The sequence below is a fragment of the Ictidomys tridecemlineatus genome, chromosome 8 (genome assembly GCF_052094955.1).
Source record: "Ictidomys tridecemlineatus isolate mIctTri1 chromosome 8, mIctTri1.hap1, whole genome shotgun sequence".
Classification (NCBI taxonomy): Eukaryota; Metazoa; Chordata; class Mammalia; order Rodentia; family Sciuridae; genus Ictidomys; species Ictidomys tridecemlineatus.
The window spans coordinates 90,318,279-90,334,934 of NC_135484.1; the positions used below are offsets into that span (position 1 = coordinate 90,318,279).

Below are 16,656 nucleotides of genomic sequence, written 5' to 3' on the forward strand. Positions count from 1 at the left end.
CCAGACATGTCCCTCACCTATAAAAACTAAAAAAGTTTCCAGGCACCATTAATTTCACTTGTTGGGAAAATGTACCTAAAATTATAAATTATAATGTTATATAGGATGTGTTATTAAATATCTAAGATATGTGTAATAAAAATAAAACTAATAAAAAGAGAACTAATGGTAGTAAAATCATTTTTTATACCGACCTTTTTGAGACAAAAGAATAATAATACACATGAAAATATATAATGTATTACTGCTTAATTAGTAAAAATTCTACCTATATTGTTTCATTCCTACAAATATGAATATTATCAGGATGGACATTATTAAGAAATGTTAACATCACTGATTGAAAATAATAAAATGAAAATATAATTGTTGGTTATTATAAAAGTAATCAGAATTTGATTTACAGAACAAAGGGTCCCTAACAGAAGAGAGAGATTGTTCATATTTCTGAATGAAATAAATAAATAAATCCATAAAAAAAACCATTTATTTTTGTTTTCAATTACCTAATTTTCAAGCAAGGCTAATATTTTTACCTATTATACTTCAACTGAATTACATGAACATTTGGCCTCATAGTAACTTATAAATCATTACCTTGTTTAGATACAATGTCTTACAATGCAGTGATGATTTTATTACAACAGGGTAGAAGAACTGTAGGTTAGCATGACTAGTATTTTTCCCTTGAATAATGACAAATATTTGGAAACATTTTATTCATGTTTTAGAGTATTCAATTAACAAATGGCTGAAGTCATTGAAAAATGTTCATATATTACATACTTATAAAAAACAGATTACTTTAGTAATTAAAATAATATATACATATCTAGACATATATCTGCTATAACACTCTAACAAGATGCTATCAATGACAATTAAACTTTTAATTTAATCAGAGCCAAAAATAAAGTCAAAATTCATGTCAAAAATATATGTTCATATTGTATTTCCTAATTCCAGCCCAATGTAAAATTCTGCAGAGGTTTTCTTAATTTAAAACATGATTTAAGTATGCTAAAATACTTTTTCATATTGAGGATATTCATAACATACCTTATTTTAGAGACTGTTAAAAAATTGCAAAAATTAACAATCTGCCCAGTGTAAATGCCACTATTCCCAAATGAAGTCACTTTGGGGAATTTTATGTTTAAGTGGTGAAGTAATTTTCAAAGCTTAATATCCACTTTACTTTGCAAGTATCTCATGGGATGTTTTCTTCTTTAACAACAATCTTTATTGTCTTTATTTTTATTGATCAAAATATATTAGTGCATAATTGAAGGAGTCATGCATTTTTAAAATCAGAACAAAATAAAATTAGCAATTTCTTGTCTCATACTTTCTAACACCCAATATGTTTTTCTTTCTTAGCTATTTCATCTATTTAACAATATTACTTTTAAAAATTCTTAATTCAGGTAGGTATTAATTTTTCTGATCTAGATTAGCTATTACTTTCTCGCCATATAAAATAAGCACTTAACTCTTTTCCACTCATTTTTAGTACAACTTTTCAAAGTGTTGTATCACTGTTTCTTGTTAAATATTAATCAGTGATTACATATTTATGTTACATAAAAGGCCTTTACAACAAAGTCAAATCATGTATACTTTTAAGATGAACATTTAGCTTCTCTTAAAGGAAATGCTTGCATTGGTTTTGTTTTAGTGTCACTTTATAATTCAAAAGATATTTACGATATTTCTAGGCAAAAGTTTCTTCACTTTTTCATTAGTTCTTTTACTTCCTTCTGTGTTCCCTTTTAATTCTTTGTTTCATTTAATTTTTTAATCTATTTTATTTAAAAATCTATCCTCAAATGAAAGGTAATCTATATAATTATATCTGTATATATATGCATATTTTTATCATAAATACATTAATAACATATAATATATGCTTATATATAAATTACATGTGAAATAATATATCTGTATATACTAAAATTCACTGAAGAATATCATAAAACAGGAAAAATATCCAAACAATGATGGCAGTTTACTATATTTTCACAAGCTGAACACATTTATGTAACTAAAACCCAGATTAAAAAACAGATCTTGGGGGTTTCAAGATGCCAGAATAAAGGAGACTGTTTTCTTGGCTGCTCTATGGCATGAAATGAAGAAAGCAGACAGGTAAGTTTCACTGAAATGTGGATGAATAATAAAGGGGAGAAGGGAGTTTACTGGAATTTATAACTGGACATTCAAGCAGATAGGGGACTCAGAAGAATATAATGAAATAAGGAAGAAATCGCAAGCTGCACAGCAGCTTCCATGGCTGGTTTGGAAACACCAGCCAGATTAATCCCTCCCTGAGCAAAGTGGAGTGATGAGGGAATTAAAGGAACTGGCATTTTCGGGAGCCCCAAGGTGTGTCTGGGTATGGAACATTTAGAGATCGAGTACACTGTCTAACAAACCTGAATGGTGCATTGCACAATATCCTTCTGTGGGAAAGAAGCCACCATTTCTCCAAGGGGTGTGCGGAAGACAAAGGAAGGAGCCATTTGGGGGCCACAGTGTGGGGCCCTGTGGCTGAGAGAGCCAATTCCTGGCAAACTTGTGTTTTGGCCCAAAATGCAGGCCCAGTAAACACAAATTGCTTAAGTAATAAGGAGAAAGTGAAAACCAGCAAAGGAGAGGAACTACACTAAAAGAACAGTGAATCAATGAAGAAATTAATTCAAATTAAAAACAAAAATAAATCAAAATGACAGGGAATAAAATTCATATCTCAAGAATAATATTGAATGTAAATGTCCTGAATTCATCAGTCAAGAGACCTAGACTGGCAGATTGTATTTTAAACAGACCAGCAGTATGCTGTCTCCAAGAGACTTACCTTGTAAACAAAGACATTCAAAGACTGAATATAAAAGGACGAGAAAAAGCATATCATTCTCATGGATCTCATAAGCAAACAGGGGCTTCCAGTCTCATTAAGCAGACTTCAAGCCAAAGTTAATCAGAGGGGACAAAGAAGTACATTTTATACTGGTTATGGGAATTATACATCAACAAGACATAATAATCTTAAATATTTATGCCCCAAAGAATGATGCATCTATGTGCACAGAAGAAACACTTCTCAATTACAAGAAGCAAAAAGATGAAAACACAATAATACTGGGTGATTTTAACACACCTCAGTCACTACTGGCTAGATTTTCTGAACAAAAATTAAATAAATAAGTTATAGAACTAAAAAATATAATTAATAATTTAGACTTAACAGGCATATATGGAATATTTCATCCATGAAGGGCTGAATGTACTTTCTTCTTAGCATCACATGGATCCTTCACTAAAATAGACCATATCGTAGGGCACAAAGCAACTCTTAGCCAATACACAAACATACACAAAAAAAGAAGAGCATCCTATCATATTATAATGAAAGAAAATTAGAAATAAATGACAAAATAAAAAATAAAAGCTACTCTAACACCTTGAGACTAAATAATACATTATTGAATGATGAATGGACAGAAGAAAAAATCAGGGATAAAATTTTAAAAATGAGAATAATGATAAAACTTATCAAAATCTGAGACACTGTGAAGTCAGTGCTAAGAGGAAAGTTCATTGCATTGAGCTGGTTCATTAAAAAATTATAAAGTCAACTAGTTAATGACTAAACATTACATCTCAAAGCCCTAGAAAAAGAACAAATCAATACCAAAAGCAGTAGAAGATGGAATATAATTAAAATCAGAGCTGAAATCAATGAAATTGAAACAAAATAATTCGAAAATCAACAAAAAAATAGTTCTTTGATAAAAAATAAAATAAAATTGATAAACCCTTAGCCAAGCTAATAAAGAGAGATAAAACTCAAATTAATAAAATTAGTGATGAAAAAGGAAATATCACAATGGAAAATACTGAAATACAGATGATAATCAGGACCTAATTTGGAAAATTTACACCTTAATAAAATAAAAAATCTTGAAGATATCAACAAATTTGACCTACCCAAATTGAATCAAGAGGACATAGAAAATTTAAACAGAGCATTTTTTAATTAATTTGTTTTAATTAGTTAAACATTACAGTAGAATGTATTTATGCACTTTGATATATCATAATAGATGGGATATAATTTCTCATTTTTATGGGTGTACATGTTGCAGAATCAAAATTGGTCATATAGTCATATATACATAAAGTAATAATGTCTGCTTCAGTCTCTTTCCTATTCCCGCATTTCTTTCCCTCCCCTCCCTTCACTTCCCTCTACCTAATCTAAGGTAACACTAATCTTCTTTAGTGCCCCCTGCCTTATTGTGAATTAGAATCCACATATTAGAGAAAACATTCAGCCTTTCATTTTGTGAGATTGGCTTAGTTCACTTAGCATGATATTCTCTAACTCCATCCATTTACTGGTGAATGCCATAATTTCACTCTTTTTTAAAGCTGAGTAATATTCCATTGAATATATACACCTCATTTTCTTTATCTATTCATCTATTGAGAGACACCTAGGTTAATTTCATAGTTTAGCTATTGTGAATAGAGCTGCTATAAACATTGACATGGCTGCTTTAGTATAGTACTGATTTTAAGTTCTTTGGGTAAAAACCAAGAAGTGGGTTAGTTGGGTCAAATGGTGCTTCCATTCCCAGTTTTCTAAGGAATCTCCATACAGCTTTCCACAGTGGTTGCACCAATTTTAAATCCCACCAGCAATGTATGAGTGTACATTTTTCCCCACATCCTTGCCAACATTTATTATTGCCTGTATTCTTGATGATTGCCATTCTAACAGGAGTGAGATGAAATCTTAGTGTAGTTTTGATTTGCATTTCTCTAATCGATAGAGATATTCAGCACTTTATTGTATATTTGTTGATCAATTGTATTTTTTCTTCTATGAAGTATCTGTTTAATTCCTTAGCCTATTTATTGATTGAATTATTATTTTTTTGGTGTTAAGTTTTTTAAGTTCTTTATATATCCTAGAGATTAATACTTTATCAGAGGTGTATGTGATAAAGATGTTCTCTCAATCTGTAGGCACTGTCCTCAGGTTATTGATGTTTTCTTTGCTGAGAAGAAGCTTGTTAATTTGAATCCATCCCATTTATTGATTCTTGATTTCACTTCTTGTGCTTTAGGAGACTTGTTAAGGACATCAGATCCTAGGCTGCATGGTGAATATTTGGGCCTATTTTTTCTTCTTTTAGGTACAGGGTCTCTGTTCTAGTGCCTAAGTGTTTGATCTACTTTGAGTTGATTTTTGTGCAGGATAAGAGATAGAGGTTTAATTTCATTTTATTACATATGAATTTCCAGTTTTGCCAGCACCATTTGTTGAATAGGCTATCTTTTCTCCAGTGAATGTTTTTGGTACCTTTGTTAAGTATGACATAACCATATTTATGCAAGTTTGTCTCTATGTCCTCTATTCTACACCATTGGTCTACAAGTCTATGTTGGTGCCAATATCATGCCGTTTTTGCTCTTAAACAGAGCAATTTCAAGAAATGAAATTGAAGAGGCCATCAAAAGCCTACCAGAAAAGAAAAACCCAGGACCAGACAGATATTCAGCTAATTTCTACCAGACCTTCAATGAACTTCTTTGAAATGACACCAATCCTTCTCAAAGTATTCCATGAAATAGAAAGGGAGGGAACCCTTCCAGACTGCTTCTATGAAACTAGTATCATATTGATATCAAAACCAGACAAAGACACATCGTTCCGGGTATTTAGCCCCCCCCCCGCCACAGACCTGTGGGAAAGATTGGGGAGAGTACCCCCCAACCAGGACAAGCCAAGAAAGTAAAGAGTCGACTGACTGCCCTCACCCAGCCTGGGGAACAATCAGACACATCAGGGAGACCAGTCAAAGCAGGATCTCAGTTTATAGAGAAAACACACACAGCTAATATAATGTACAGGAGCCAATCAGGATAAAGGTCAGCAGGGTGGGAAGAGTTTATGTGTGCACCCATCCTGGGAGTCAGGAGCTGTCCACAAACACGGAAGGGTTCTGAGCCTATCCTAGAGGTCGTCTGATTTTTCATCACCACCCACAGCACTGCCTTCTGGCTGATTGCCAGGCACTATCTAGCCGTGTGTGGCCCCAGGACTCCAAAGCAGGTATGAAGTTAGGTTTCTTATTTTCTGATGCAACATGTCCCACATGTTGCATGTCCTACATCAAGTTAGGTTTCCTCCTTTCTGATGCAACATTCCCCACATATTACATCATGCCCTACACACATCAAGGAAAGAAAATTTCAGACCAATATCCCTGATTAACATAGATGAAAAAAATTTTAATAAAATACTGGCAATTACATTCAAAAACACATTTAAAAAGATTGTGCACCATGATCAAGTGGGATTCATCCCAGGGATGCAAGGTTGGTTCAACATACATTAATTAACTGAAAGGTAAGAACCATATGATCATCTCAATAGATACAGAAAAAACATCTGATAAATACAGCACCCCTTCCTGTTCAAAATACTAGAAAAACTAGGAATAGTAGGAACATACCTCAACATTGTAGAAGCTTTGTTGCTACACCCCAGGCCAACAGCATTCTAAATGGAGACAAATTTAATGCATTCTTTTTAAAAACTAGAACAAAACAATAATGCCCTCTTTCATCACTTCTATTCAACATAGTCCTAGAAACGCTAGCCAGAGCAATTAGATAGAAGAAAGAAATTAAAGCGATACAAATAGGAAAAGAAGAATCCAAACTCTCCCTATTTGGTGACCACAGGTTTATTCATTTAGAAGACTCAAAAACTCCACTAGAAAACTTCTTGAACTCACAAAAAATTCAGCAAAGTAACAAGATATAAAATTAACAGCCATAAAACAATTTTATTCCTAAACGTATTGATGAATTAGCTGAAAAAGAAATTGGGAAAAATACTCTATTCAAAATATTCATAAAAAAATATCTGGGAATTCATCTAACAAAAGAGGTGAAAAACTCTTCAACAAAAACTAGAGAACACTAAAGAAAGAAAATGGAAAATATCTTAAAATATGGAAAGTTCTCCCATGTTCTTGGATAGGCAGAATTAATATTGTCAAAATGTCCATACTGCCAAAAACATTACACAATGTGAAGGTAATTCTTATTAAGGTTTTTATGACATTCTTGATAAAAATAGAAAAAAGTAGTCATAAAATTCATTTGGAAAAATAAGAAGCCCAGAATAGATGAAGCGACCGCAGCCAGAAAAGTGAAACAGGAGGCATCACAATACCAGATCTTAAATTATATTACTCAGCTATAGTAACAGAAGTGCATGGTATTGGCACTCAAACAGACATGAAGACCAGTGATACAGAATAGAAGACACAGAGACAAATCCACATAAATAGTTATTTCATAACAGATAAAGGCACTAAAAACATACATTGGAAAGAAGATAGCTTCTTTAACAAATGGTGCTGGGAAAACTGAAAATCCATATGTAATAAAATGAAATTAGACCCCTGTCCCTTACCCTGCATCAAACTCAACTCAAAGTGGATCAAGGACCTAGGCATTAGACAAGAGACCCTGAGCATATTAGAAAAAAAACTAGGCCCAGCTATCTATCATGCTGGCTTAGGAACTGAATTCCTCAACAAGACTCCTGAAGGACAAAAAGTAAAATCAAGAATCAATAAATAGAACTTTATCAAACTAAAAAGTTTCTTCAGAGCAAAGAATACAATCAAGAAAGGGAAGAGAGGGCCTACAGAATGGGAGAAAATCTTTGTCATCTCGGATAGAGCATTAATATCCAGGATATATAAAGAACTCAAAAACATTTAACACCAGAAAAACAAATAATCAAATCAAAAAATGGACAAAAAACTGAAAAGATAACTCACAGAATAATAAATATGAATGGTCAGCAAATATATGAAAAAATGCTCAACGTTACTAGCAATTAGAGAAAGGCATGAGATTTCATCTCATCCAGTCAGATGGCAATTATCAAGAATATAAGTAACAATAAATGCTGGCAAAGGTGGAGGTAAAAGGCACACTCATACATTGCTGGTTGGACTGCAAATTAATGCAACCACTCTGGATATGTGTATGAAGATTCCTCAGAAAACTTGGAAAGGAACCACCAGTTGACATGGTTATCCTACTCTTTGGCTACAGGAGTAGAATTAAAAAGTACTTAAAACCAGCAAACCATAGCAACACAGCTACATCATCATTCATAACAACTCAATTCACAGCTATCAAACCAACCTAAGTGCCCTTTAATCAATGAATGGATAGAGAAAATGTGGTACATATAAACAGGGGAATATTACTCATCCTTAAAGAGAAATGAAATTATGACATTTGCTGATAAATGGGTAGAACTGAAGGTATCATGCTGAGTGAAATAAGGCAATTCCCTCCAAAACAAATGCCAAATTGTCTCTGGGATACGTAATGCTGACTCACAATAGGTTGGAAGGGGAGTAGAGGTTCACCTGATGAGACAGTGGGGAATAGGGAAAAGGGATGGGGAGTGGGAATGGGAAAGACAGTAAGAATGAATCAGACATAACTTTCCTATGTGCATATATGAACACATGACCTGTGTAACTCCACATCATGTACAACCATAACAAAGGGAAGTTATACTCCATATATGTATTATATATCAAAATACATTCTTCTTCCATGTATAACTCAAAAGACCAAATGAAAATAAAAATAAAATAAAGAAACATCTTTACCAACATCCTTGAAAGCCACTGGTTTTATATGAATGAATTCATACAGTGTGTGTTCTTTCTGGGCTTGGTTTCTTTGGTTCAATATTATATTTGGGAGAACAACTCATATGTTTACATACAATTCTATAATATTTACTTTCATACTTGTGTAGTCAGTTCTTTGGATATATTGTAATTAGCTGTTTATTTGTTGTCATGTAGATAGTTTTATTACAAATAAATTAATATTCTGTTAAAACATTTTTTACATACACAAACATGTTTCTATTCAATATTTACTATTAGTATTTTTCTAGAATTAAATGCTGTATATATTGGCTGTTGTCTAAAGTTGTGGCAAATTAGAATCCATTACTAATGTGTGTTATTTTTATTTCACATGTTTATCAATATTTTATCATTGTAAAAGATTTTATTGTATCCATTCTGATAGCTATCTTTTGGTATCTCAATGTCTTTTCTCTTTGCCCTTTTTTATGATAATGAACACTTTTTATAGGTGTATTGTTCATTTGTTTTAATCTGTGAAATATGTGTTCAATATTTTGCCTTATTTTTATATAACTGGATTTTGATATTTGATATAAAAATAGTGAATGACCTATTTATATTTAAGAGAGAAAGTTTTTGAAGTTTTTTCTGGGATGTCCAAATTCTAATTTAGTGAGGATATAATTGTGATTTACAACAAAGTATTGAGGGTACAAATTTGGCTTACAAATGCACCTCAAAACTTCATAAGGCACAAGTCTATAATAAAAATAAAAGCTGAATTATAAATTAACATTTGTTCTGATAGCTAACAATACAATGGTAGGCATGCAATTTATCAAAATACAGTTCTCTTAAATAAGAAAACTGATAAATATTGGTTTCAGGAAAACATTACTATTTCCTATGTACCCAGTATCTGTGAGTACTGAGTTTCTCTACTCCAACAGCTTCAAAAATAAGTTGTCAATACTTTTCTATTATAAAGAACAACATTTATAATATCAGTAAGTGATCAGAAGAAAAATCTTCTGAGTTCTTTAATGCTACCTACACAAGAATATCAAAGAAGTACTTCTAATCCCAAAAGACACCATTTTGTTGCAGCTTTTAATATTCTTGATTGAGGTCATTTTGTCAGCCTTCTAGAATTCCATGATAAAAAGGTTCAATGTAGTAGTGAATTTTCATCTATTTCCTCTCATATTAAAATTTTAAGAAATAATTTATTTCTTTTCCTTTCTTCAAAAGTCTATTGTTCTATCTACTTACTGTTTTTGTTGATTTTGTCACTTATCTTGAGCTTAACAAGAAATAAAGGAATTCCTTTGTGCTTTTAGCTCACATTTCTACCAACATGATGGCTGATGCTTCATAATTGTGCCTCGCCCACACCTGCATATATAAGCAATTATTTGCATTAAGAATAAACAGTTCTTGTTATCCCAATACACAAATATTTATTAGTAGGTTCTGAGAGAATAAACTATCAAAAGGTAAATAGTAGAGTTAACTTTCATTCCATTTAGATATCATTTTTTAAATAAATGAAGCCAGTATATTGAGATATTAATGATTAAAATAATCATAATATATAAAGTTTTGGTATATACTGCAGAATATTCTTGTTGAGATGTAAGAAGATCTCTACCTTTTCCTGTTAATTACAATGTCCAAAGTATTTGTAGCACCACTCTGCTCCATGAAATGAAAAACAAAGTATAATATATATTTCCAAGATTATTGCTCAATTGTTTTCCAAGAACTAATTTAAATATGTAAAAGAATGTATGACAAATATGATATAATGCAAACTGAAAATGGTTTGATATTTAAAAAGATGACACATATTTTATGAGAATATATTTCTTTAGGGATTCCTCTTCTTATCTTCATAATAATCAACATAATGTTTACTTATAGATGCAGTGAGTATGAAAGTCAAGTTAGATTTTTAAATTTTATTTATGGTTACAGTTATGTTAATATTCTCTTTGAAAGCTGTTAAAATACTGCATGCCTCATATGAAGTATAGTATATTTTTCAAAAAATATTGATACCTTGAAATCTCTTTAGATACACTAAAAATGCTCCTTTGTATCTGTACACCACATCTTATTACATGACAAATCAACTTCTCTTTATTCATATTAATACTTGCATATATACATGTTAATGATTATAAATAGTCATTATATTTGTTTATTATCCACATTCTATACATTTATTGTGAATAATTTTCTTATGCTATCAGAACTTTTAGAATATAATTGATCACCAGGTAGGAGAGATGAATCCTAAAGATGGAATAAACATAGCATACAGGGTAGACCACAGGATGTGTGGGGTGTATTATACACAGTTATGGATCTGCCATGCCTTTTCTGTTACCCAAACCATTAACTAAAATAATCTACTGTTTCACTCCTTCCAAAAAGTAAGAGGTAATGTGAGTCTTAGGATTCATAGTTCTGAATAGTGTAACATTATTGACCATAATTAAAACCGAAAAGTCGCAACCCAGGACACATTCCTTTTAAAACTTTCATCTTCAAGAAGTGGAGAAAGAAAGAGACAAGAGTGTGGTGCACATCTGTTATTCCAAGATGAGACCGGAGGATCATAAGTTTGAGGACAGTCTCATAAACTTAGTGAGGCCCTAAGCATCTTAGTGAGACTCTATCAAAATAAAAAAAAACTAAAACTGGTTGAGAATGTAGCTTAGTGGTAAAGTGCCTCTGGATTTAATTCCTAGTATGAGAAAAAAATAGGAAGATATATCATAACTATAAATTAAATTATGGAATTTAAGTTAGATTCAATAAAAATGGAAGAAAGACATAGAAACAATAGAAATTATAAAGGCAGTATTGACAGATTTTCTTAATTGCTTTAAAGAGTAATAGTTCTAAAGAAGTTAATCTTTTGAAACTGATTTATACTCTTAAAATGAATAGTGAAACTTGTCACAATAGCTTGTGCTGTACTCAAGATAATCTAAGAATTTTTCATTCTAAATCATTTGAAATACCGTTGCATGCTTGTATCTTCTAGTTGATATCATTTGTGTTTCCATGTAAATTTCTAGAATTTTTATCTTGTTTTGGGAGGTAAACACAATGTCTCATTTGTTAATGGTGTTGTCAAATCTGTGCATATACAATAATTACTAATTAAAATGGTATTCAAATAAATTATTTGGCATTATAAAGACCCTTTCATAAAGTGAAATTGTCACTAATGATGTCATGATCTCATAAACAGAAAATTCTGAAGAACTTACCAAAACAATTATCAGATATTATAAATGAATTCAGTAAAGTTACATGATGTAATGTCAACATATAACATGAGTAGCATTTCTACACACAAATAAAATACCTGAAAATAGATTTTACAACATTCCATTTAAAAATAAAATGAAAGGCACGACAGCAGCTGGAGGGTAGAAGAGGCAGGTTGTGTTTCGCTGAGCCTAACCATGATGTGGCAGCCAGCGGCGCTGGGCAGGGACTATAGCTACAGACCCCCTGCAGCAGCCCGGGGAAGCAGCGAGGGGGAGGCCTTGGGCTTCTTTGGGTGGTTGGTAGGTCCAATGGTCAGGGGCTGCTCCCTGGACTCCTCCCGGGTTCAGGTCCGGGATCTGACCCATGGTTCCCCCTCGGGGCTCCCCAAACTCTCAGTGAGGTGGGTCCTGTCCTCACCATGAGGTCATAGCAGGCGCAGGGGTCAGGAAGGTATTCATTTAAGGAGACAGTAGCAGTGGCACACGCTGCTGGTTCCAGACCAAGTTCCCGGCAGATGGAGAATCAGATTAATAGGCAGCAGTTTCTAGAGACAGTTGGAACTCAAAAGCATTTATGCAGAAACAGAGAAGCTTGGAAGCCAATTGTATCTTGAAGGCTACTTGGCTTGTTTAACAACATATACCATCTTCTTATGCATGGAAACTCATTAAGAGAAGGTTCTGAAGAAAGTATCTGAATATATTCAAGAACAGAATGAGAAGATGTATGCTCCCAAGGCCTCCTCTTGATAGACTCTATTGGGAGAGGTCTTCGACTTATTGAATGACCATTTATGAAGACAGAGGTAAGAACAGTGGAAGATAAACCATAAAATAAAGATCGAACCTCCACCTGGGACCCTCATCTACCCACTGGCTGATAACAGAGTTCCCCTACCTCCTCTCCAGAGTGTCATTCCTTTGTATCTGCTGCCAGAGCCACGATGCCATTTATTCCAACAATACCTGGAGTGACCTCTAGTTGCTAAAATTCCACAACTGGAGTGACCTCTAGCTGCTCAGCATACACTTTGTGTCTCTACATTGCATAGGACTCTGTAATTTTTTGATTTGTTTCTGAGAAAACACAAATGAAGCATTTCACATTTTTTTATTCAAAGTGATTTAATAAAATATGCAGTTGGTCAGTTCAATGCAGTTTTATTTTTTACCTGCCACCATTACCATGAATTCTCTTCATTCCTTGGCCAGTTTTCCAGATGGCTTTAGACTTCAACAAGTTTATATTATCCAATGTTCAGTCTTATTCTCCCAAATTAATAAAAGGTTTTATTTCCAAGTGAGGGATAGACTATGTCTTGTGGTTGTGCCAATGCATTTCTCAAATTTCAAAGAACTACCAATTTTGTCAAGATTCAAATCTTTTTTCTTTTAACTTTTTTACTTGTTCTAATCATTTATATAGGACAGCAGAATGCTCTTCGATTCATTGTTTTCAAATGGAGCACAATTTTTCACTTTTTGCTTTTACACGATGTAGGGTCACACCATTCCTGTAATCATACATAGAGTAGAGGTGTCCCCTCTCATTCCACCATCTTTTCTAACCCTATGCCCCTTCCCCTCCCCGCTTTACCCAATTCAAAGTTCCTCCACTTGTCCCATGCCCACCCTGAATAAGTTTATTAGCATCCCCTTATCAGAGAAAACATGCCATGATTCAAATCTTAAGATTGATTTCTTTGTTGAGTTTCAAACCAAAGCTCATTGAAAAAGATACTGTATAATGTAATTTATTTTATTATAGGAGTTATACTTAATTAAATAGTGTTGAATGCAATTTCCAGAGACTTTTATGGTATTATTGCAACATCTTGAATGTTGGAAAAATGTGCTATGTATTGTTTGTTCATTCCACAAATAAGTAAACACAATGAAGTGGATACTAAGCCATCAAACACATATGTCCCTGCTGTGTCCCTGAATGTGTAATAAGCAAGTATAGTAAATATTTTAATTGTAGTTTTGTTATAAATATAATTTATGAGAAAAAAAATTTATAGGCATAATACTGCATATAGCTAATTTTTAACAATATCGACAACTTTATGGTTTATAGATTCCTTTTACAATATTCAGTGCATAGAAATCTTATGATTGGTTAAGTAAGTGATGTGACTTCAAAGTTAAATTCCCAAGTCTTAATAAATATTTCTAGCTCTTCTTTTGTCTGTATATTCCTAGTGTTTGGGTTACTTATGACCTTCATTCTTTTCTGGGTTGAGAGCACTCTGTTTGGGAAAAAGTTAAGAAATATATCAGGAGAAAATGAAGCAGTTAAAAGTTTTCCTTTCAGGGATATTGTAGGTTTTAATACTGGATTTAATTTTTCAGATGTAATTTATTTTCTGGTTGTGATAGTTATTTAATAAGTCCCATAGGTCTGTGAAATATTTTAATTGAATAAAACTTTTTACATTATGGTCTCTTATAGTGTGTCTCTCTCCTTTTAAACCCATTGCAACAACTTCGCTGAAATATTAACACATTAGTGAAACTTTTCTTAAATGACAACAACATAATAGTAATATGAAAAAATATAAAATAGGAATTAATGAAGGAAGTAAAAAATGTCTATGGTGAGCTCTATAAAATATTAATGAATTCAAGAATCACAAAATAAATGGAAAAGATAACTCATGTTTATGAACTGAAAAAAATATTAAAATGTCCATTCTACTCCAAATAAATGTAGGGTAATACAATCTCTATCAATATTTCAAAGGCATTTTTCACATACAAACAAAGCAAACAAAACAATAATAATAAAAAACTCAAAATTTGCACAGTACCACAAAGAATGCCAAACACACAAAGTAATCTTAAACAAAACAATGAAGTGGGAAGCATTATACTATCTGACCTTAAAATAGTCTACAAATCATGGTACTGGCACACATAGAACTATGAACAGAATTCAAGGCTAGAAACAAGTGCATACATTCAGCTCCTTTTTGATGAAACTCCCAAGTAAAGGCTCTTTCTTTAAGTAATTGTGTTCACAAACCCAGAGATCCATTTGCAAGAAGTGATATTTTACCTTTATCACACCTCTAATGCAAATTAATATCAAATGGATTAAGCACTTAAATGTAAGATTAGAAACTGTAAAAGCACTACAAAACACTTGTTGAAATGTGTTCTAGACATCCGTCTTGGCAAAATGTTTTTGGAAATGACTCCCAAAGCGTGCGCGCTTGTGCACACACACACACACACACACACACAAACACACAAACTAATAACAACAACAAAAACAGACAAATTAAATTACATCAAACTAAAAAGCTTTAAGACCCCTAAAGAAACAATCGACAGAATGAAAAGAACCTACAGAATAGAATAAAATTTGTGCAAACCATACATATGATTAGGGGTTAATATTCAAAATATATGAGGAACTCAAACAATTCATTATCAAGAAAACAAATAGCTCAACTTGAAAAATGTTCTGTGGTTGTCAACAGACATTTCTCAAAATAAGACATGCTAATAGCCAATAGATATATTAAAATATCAATATCTCTTATCACCAGAAAGATGCAAGTTAAAACCATAATGAAAAATTTCCTAATGTGTTCAAATGACTGTCATAAAAAATATAAAGGATACCAGGTGTTGGTGAAGAAGTGGAGAATGGAATTCCTATTCACTGCTAGTAGAAATGTCAATTTAGGAGCCATTATGGAACACAATATGGAGGTTCCTAAAAAAAAATTCTAAAAATAAAACTGATATATGATCAAGCAACTTGATGACTTATAGTTAGTCTCTTTAATTCCCATAGCCTCAGTTTCTTCCCTTCAAGTGGGAATAGCAATAGGATTTCTGTTTATATTGCATAAAATAACCCCTTTAAAGTTTTCAACATATCACCTTGGCACATAGAAAATGTTTATTAAATACATGAATGATAATTTCTACAGATACTCCTTACATTTTGATGGAATTACCTACTCCTGAACTGATCATGAGCTGAAAATATAAATAAAAGTGAAATTACTATACTTAACCAACATCATGGATTTAGCCTGGTCTTTCTTACATTTGCTCAACTTAGACTCTGGTGGAAAAAATAATTTTAACACAAAGCTGTACTTACAATAATGTGTTGGATATTTTATGTAATTTATTGATTACCAAAAGTGAAAAATACAATGTTTATATGGGTACATTGTTAAACCACCATAAAGTTGAAAAATCAGTTGGAAATGGTGGCACAGGCTTGCAATTCCAGTGACTTGGGAGGCTAAGACAGGAGGATCCAAAGTTCCAGGACAGCCTCAGCAATTTAGTGAGACCTAGTTTCAAAATTATAAAAAAAATGAATAGGGATTGGAATTTATTTCAAGTATCCCTGATTTAAATACCTAATATTACAAATAAATATATAGATAGATAAAAATCATAAATTGAACTGTCATAACTTTATATTACTATGTCCATATTTTAAAGCATAGAAGTATTTGATCATCTAATATTGACATAGGAGAAAGGAGTTTATTAGAGAGAGGATTTGCATACTCTGTGTTTATACTTCAGTGAATAAGGCTTTATAGTCATTGTTCTTACCCTTTAGTCCTGGATCCATTTTTAAGCATGGGTTTAATTATATGCTGATTTCTTCAGTTCAT

General features: G+C 32.3%; 1 pseudogene; it reads left to right on the forward strand.

The window, feature by feature from the left end:
• Positions 1-12,196: 12,196 nt before the first annotated feature.
• LOC101955179 (golgin subfamily A member 7 pseudogene) lies at positions 12,197-12,827 on the forward strand (annotated as a pseudogene).
• The last annotated feature ends 3,829 nt before the right edge of the window (positions 12,828-16,656 follow it).